Source organism: Choloepus didactylus, chromosome 17 (assembly GCF_015220235.1).
Source record: "Choloepus didactylus isolate mChoDid1 chromosome 17, mChoDid1.pri, whole genome shotgun sequence".
Classification (NCBI taxonomy): domain Eukaryota; kingdom Metazoa; phylum Chordata; class Mammalia; order Pilosa; family Megalonychidae; genus Choloepus; species Choloepus didactylus.
The window spans coordinates 2,890,918-2,897,426 of NC_051323.1; the positions used below are offsets into that span (position 1 = coordinate 2,890,918).

At 38.9% G+C, this 6,509-nt stretch overlaps 1 pseudogene; it reads left to right on the forward strand.

Annotated features, from left to right (window-relative positions):
- Positions 1 to 1,121: 1,121 nt before the first annotated feature.
- LOC119512807 lies at positions 1,122 to 4,027 on the forward strand (annotated as a pseudogene).
- The last annotated feature ends 2,482 nt before the right edge of the window (positions 4,028 to 6,509 follow it).

Genomic DNA, 6,509 nt, shown 5'->3' on the forward strand with positions numbered 1-6,509 from the left:
ACACTTTGGATCTCTTTATAATTGTATGGTATGTGAACAGTCTCTCTCTCTCTCTCTCTCTCTCTCTCTCTCTCTCTCTCTCTCTCTATATATATATATATATATATATATATATATATATATATACATATATATATATACATATATACACATATATATAACGAGTCTCCAGAGACTTACCAGTCACCCTTGTATCTGCCTTTCAGGTCAACCAGTTTCTCAAATCAGAAATGAAGCTATTAGCAGATCTGTGGAATAGGTAAGTTAGCATCAGCTCATAAGTTCTCATAAAGCAGGTTCTCTTTTTACTCCTATTGGAAATCAATGATAGTTATAGAATTAGGCAAATAATATCATGAACACTTCTAGGCATAGGACATTAAGTTATAAATGAGTAAAACAGAACCCTGACTTCTTATAGTTTCATTTTACTAGGAGGGACAGGCAATAAACAAAGGACATTTCTGCTGCCCCACCTACCATGATTCTCTGAGATCTTCCACCTGTAGCAAAGCTGTTACTCAAGGCAGGTGGGTCAATGTGCATCCAGGGACATTTCATAGGAATCTCTCAGCATGACCGGAGTCAGAAGAAGAGAGAAATAATTGAAGCAGTTTCATAATATTGTATATTACAAAACTCTTCCTCTCCCATGATTTAAACTTTTCGTGGATGGAAACTACCCTAAGGGCCCAAAGATATTTCCCTTGATGGTCAGTGTCCTAAGGCATGTATTTTTCCAATTACAATTAGCAATAACCTTTTTTTCCATAGTTTGTCTCTTTATGAGCCCATTACTTTAAGTGAGGGCCCCTTACAAGGATTCAGGTATTGTGTGGTCCAGACACAAATCAGTCAGGAAGACATTTCTGCTTGGTCAAAAGTCAACTGTGTTCTTGGTCCACCACATCTTTGGGTTTAGAAGATGGCAATACTGTCTTCAGATTTGTTCTCATCCTCCATGTTATTTTTTTCTGTTCTTCCATAAATTTACATTTAATATACAGACAATCTTAAGTGTACTTAAAATAAATTTATACTTCCTAAATGACAAGATTCCTGATTTAATATAAAAGAATCTCCTTCCCAAGCCTACAAACATTAAGGAATGTGAGTCAGTCATGGACATCATGATGATAACCAGGATGAGTCAGGTAGACTGACTGGATCACAAGGAACCCATAACAATGGGATATGGAAATGTCCTCTTTGACATGAGAGAGTTGACCTCATGCCTGAATAAAGTAGAAAGTCATTGTGCAAAGCTCAGGGAAGAGCACCTCAGAAAATTAATAGTACCTGAGAGAAATTGGTCTTGGATGTTTAAGAAAGAAAAATGAAAGTATGAAAAGGAGACTATGACTTCATCCTAAGGAGCCATTAATGTTTGGATGAAAGCTTTGGATTTAGATTAACTGCAGTGGATCCATGGAACAATAGAATTATGTTTTAGCAGATACTTTCTAGGTCATTTAATGGGCATTAACACTGTGAGGAAGAGGAGAGTTTGGAAGCCATTGTCATTTCCTTGCCAGCTGGGAAAGCTAGTTCTTCTATCCTCTCCTTTGAAATCATACAATGATTTTAAAAAGTGAAATTGTCCAAAGCCTATCCACTCCAAAGACACAGTTGGGGACAACAGTCTTTAGTAAATGGTAAAAAAGACATTAAGGTAAGTAGAATTTAAGAGGGCCCTGAAGATACCTGGCTGCTGGTATCTGTACATCTTCCAGCTGATCAGACACTAATTTAGGTTCTGCTCTGAGGGATTTTTCATAGTTAATGATGTATATTGACTTTAAGAAGGGGTGATTATCCAAGAGGGCCTGACCTTTTCAGAGGAGCTCTTTACATCTTATTGTACTGATCAGAAGCAAAGCACTCAGTAAGATTCATAGATAAGAAGGTTTTCACCCAGCTGGAAATATCTGATGTTGCCTATGGTGGTCTAGGGAGCCATGTGGCAAGGAATGAGGATGGTGTTTTAAGTCCATTTTACCCCAGATGATTTCCTGACATGTGACCACATCCACAGGCTCATGCCTGAATATTTTGCTATGGAAACACAAATAAGAACAGGATTAGTACTGAAGATGGTCAGGATATGTCCTATATTTGAATACTTGCCCACGTTCTCTGAAAACTGAAAGAATTTTGGGCAGAGCTCTTGCTAAGAGAGGGGAGTGATCTGGGGACATCACAAGAGTCCTGAACCACACTGCTCTCAACACATTTACCAAAGAGCCCAGAATACTTCAGATTCCCAAATGCAGATGTCTCTTTCAACATAGGAAAATACAAGAATATTTGCATTTTTGTCTTGATGTAAAAATAAAGCACCTTATTCTTTCCCTCTTTTAGAATTTATGATTCTAACTGCTTTCCAAATAAAATTTATAAATTTAAACATGGCTTCCCATTATATATTCACTTGGGACGGCTCACACTACCCCAGGCCCTTATCTGGGAACACTCAACACAAGTGTTCCTGTTGCAGACATATCATCAGGCTGAGCAAGTTATAAGGTTTGATTCACACACAGCCAGTTTTCACATGCATCAGCATTCTCAAACAATTGTACCAGGTCTATGGGAATCACATTCCCTATGGAAGTTATAGCACCCCAAAAAAGGTGCCCCAGTATTTTGATTGATGAATGAATGTATGTGATGAATTAGGAAATTATTGATATAGAGGAAAAAACTAATTAATGATGAAATAATGAGAGCTGCTGACAAACTGTTAGAATATTGATGTATAGAATAAAATGTCATGTTACTAATTTCAAATGGGAGAATTTCACTAGCAGTGACCGTGAGATTCTTCTGTAGAGGTCACCCAATATTTCTGTTATGAATTCATGGAAACGAAATGCATCATGGTGTCCTGTTTTGGATCTGGAACATGAAAATAAAATTCAAAAATAATTCATTAACTCAAAATAAAAAGTACCATGCAGTTAATATTATTGTACCACTGTAAATCTCTTTTTGGCCAATGAAACCTGATTATATAAGATGTTACCACTGGGGGAAATTGGTGGGGGGACTTATGGGAACTGTCTTTACTAGTTATTCAATATTTCAGTAAATCTAGTATTATTCCAATGTATTAAAAAAAAACAAAACAACACAAAACAAAACAAAAGAAAAACTTACTTTAAAAACACATGGAGGCCTTATGGCATGGAGGAGGCTCAGGGCTTTCCACACTGATGTCTTGCCCGGGTTTTGCACCCCACCCATTCCTGCACCTACTTCCTCCACCACTGCTCCAAGAAGCTGAGAAGCAACCTCCCAGGTTTCCAGCAGCAACTGTTGAATGAGCTGTGAGGGTGATCTGCTGCGGTGAGTCTCTGGAGCCACCCTGCTGGTTGTGCACCAGCGGACTAGCCGGGATCCCTCCCATGTCCCCCATTGGTCCGGAGGGTCCCGCCACCACCTAGACTGTGACCCCACCAGACACACAGACTGGGCAGGACCCGCACTGCAAGCAGGTGGCATCGTGAGACACCTGCCCTGCTTCTGCCATGGACAGGTGGTGTGGGGCTTCGTTGGTGGCTCCAAGCAGAGGGGCATCCCCACAGCTAACTTTCCTGAGCAAGTAGCACATAATCTTCCAGCTGATATATCCACTGGCATTTATTATGGTTGGGTCAGTGTTGGAAGTAGAGATGTCTGTAAGATGGTGGTGAGCATAGGATGGAACCCACACCACAAGAATACAAAACAGTCCATGGATACTCACATTATGCATAGCTTCAAAGAGGATTTCTATGGGGAAATGCTTAATGTGGCCACTCTTGGCTACCTCAGACCAGAAAAGAACTTTGATTCTTTAGAGTTACTTATTTCAGCAATTCAAGGTGATATTAAGGAAGGTAAGAAATGACTAGAATTACCAGAACATTTGAAACTTAAAGAAGACAATTTCTTCCAGGTTCCAAAAAGCAAAATAATGAATGGCACTGCTGAAAAATTATCTTATTTAATCATTCACTGTTTTCTGGTATTTCATTGCTTATAACTGCACAGTCTCATGTTGGCTATATTTTAAAATTCATTTTCCTAAAGCTGTGAATTATTTTAAACAATACGATGTAATTATTATATTTATGCTTCAACTGTTAAACCCATCATGACACAGTACTAAAAAGATTTCAATTAAAAATCAAGATTGTTTTTTATGTTATACATGGATTAAAAACACTTTCAAAGCTTTCTAAAATATACCACTTAGAAAGGTCTTAAGTTTCTTATGATGAAAATAAAACATATGTAAATGTGGGTGAAGGGCACATCACTAGTTTGAGATGAGACATGACTCTCATGGTAAAATATCAACATGTTTTTATGTACTTGTATATAGCATGTGCTGCTAACAGAGCAAGCTCATAGCAGGAAATGCATTAAACAGGTTTGGAAAGATGCCTCAGAAGAGCTGAGTGAAACTTGGACTTTACCAAGTGACATAGAAGAGTAATGTAAAAAAAACTGACCCAAAGCCAGACCCAACTGGGAGTCACATAATAGCTCTTGATCTGATGTTCAGCCAATAATATTTTAAGTGAGAGCTGGGCACTACTTACAAAATGTGCTCCTTTGACACCTGATTTTCCTCACTTTATTGGATCCCTCTGGTCCAAACATACATCCCTTATACAAACCAGGGTATGTGTTCCCCTGGGTGGACACAAATGTTTCCTAGAGGTACATGGGCAAGAAGAGGTTTAATTCAATTAATTTCTAGATCTTTGTCTTCTGCTCAGACTCTTCCAAAATGGATCAGTCCAAGAACAGTCAAATTGTGCTGCTAACCTCCTTCTTTCCTCCAAGTTCACAGTCACCCTTCCTGCCTTAGTGAAAAAAAACTACCAAGCATCTCACTGTAGGCATTTCCGTGGGGTACAAAACTTCTGAAACATCAAATCAGGGGATTATTACACTCCCATCAGGGTCAACCTTAGGAAACTGAATGACTCTAGAGACTGGTGACAAGTGCTGGAGAGGGTGTGGAGAAAGATGCAAACTTATTCATTGTTGGTGGGAATGTAGAATGGTGCAACCACTCTGGAAGACAGTGTGGAGGTTCCTCAAGAAGCTAAATATAGATTTGCCATATGACCCAGCTATTCCATTGCTGGGTATATACTCAGAGGAACTGAAACTTAAGACACAAACAGACATTTGTAAACCAATGTTTATTGCAGCACTATTCACAATTGCCAAGAGATGGAAACAGCCCAAATGTCCATCAAAGGAAGAGTGGATAAACAAACTGTGGTATATACACATGATGGAATATTATGCAGATGTAAGACAGAACAAAGACATGGATCATGTAATAATGTGGATGAACCTTGAGGACATTATATTGAGTGAAGTTAGTCAGAAACAAAAGGACAGATTCTGCTTTAAAAAAAACAGTTTTTCTTGTAGTAATCAATATGTTCAAGTGCTGATTGTGGTGATAAATGTACAACTTTATGATGATACCATGAACAACTGATTGTACACTGTGGATAAGTGTATGGTATGTGAATGCAACTCTATAAAATTGTAGGAAAACATGTATATAGGAGTAAAAGTGTTGGAGAAAACATGGTGAGAGGGATGATACCTCACCAATATGGGCTAACTACAATCTGTAAACTCAGAATTGATTCTTAGAACATAGCCTAAGGTGGACATAATAATTGTGATAGACCCTAGATTGTAAGCTCTTACAGCAGTTAACTCTATCCCTGAATTGTAATGCCTATCTCTAAACTTTGAGATGCTGATCTCCTAGCGTATAACCTGATTGGTCTCTGGAACAATGCATATCTCTGAGACACCTGAAACTCAGAGCTAGAGCTCAGCAGATATGAATGTCACTATTAGTGCATACAGCCACTGTCAAAAGGAAAAAAAAAAAGCTGAAAAAGAGCCCAGACTTCAATTAGTGATATGAATGAAGCAGGTCTGGTTAAGACCAGGGCAAGCCAGGCCAAAGGGTAAAGGTTGAAACTGATTGTGTTTTAAAACTTCAACTTCCATATGAGACCAAGGGAATAGATATCTATTTGGTACAGGATCTAAATTTTCTAAACGGTACAACTCTACAGTCGATTTGTTCAAACACCACAATTTCATGGAACTTTGAATAGGAAGTGAGATATGGTAGGTTAGTATAGGCTGGAGTGAAATAGTGACACATCCCAGAGTAATTTGGGCAGATAATAAAAAATTTATTTACAGCCTCCCCCTCCCCAGCCCCAAGGATCTGGGGGAAGGTGCAGATGTGTTGGACATCCTCACCTGGACTGATGTTGATGTTGTCACAAACATTGGGACTGGCATTTTGATGTGCTGAGCCCTTGATCATGGGACTTGCCCTTATGAAGCTCGTTATTGCAAAGGAGAGGCTAAACTTGCATGCAATTGTGCCTAAGAGTCTCTCCCTGAGTACCTCTTTGTTGCTCAGATATGGCCCTCTCTCTCTCTAACTGAGCCATCTCAACAGGTGA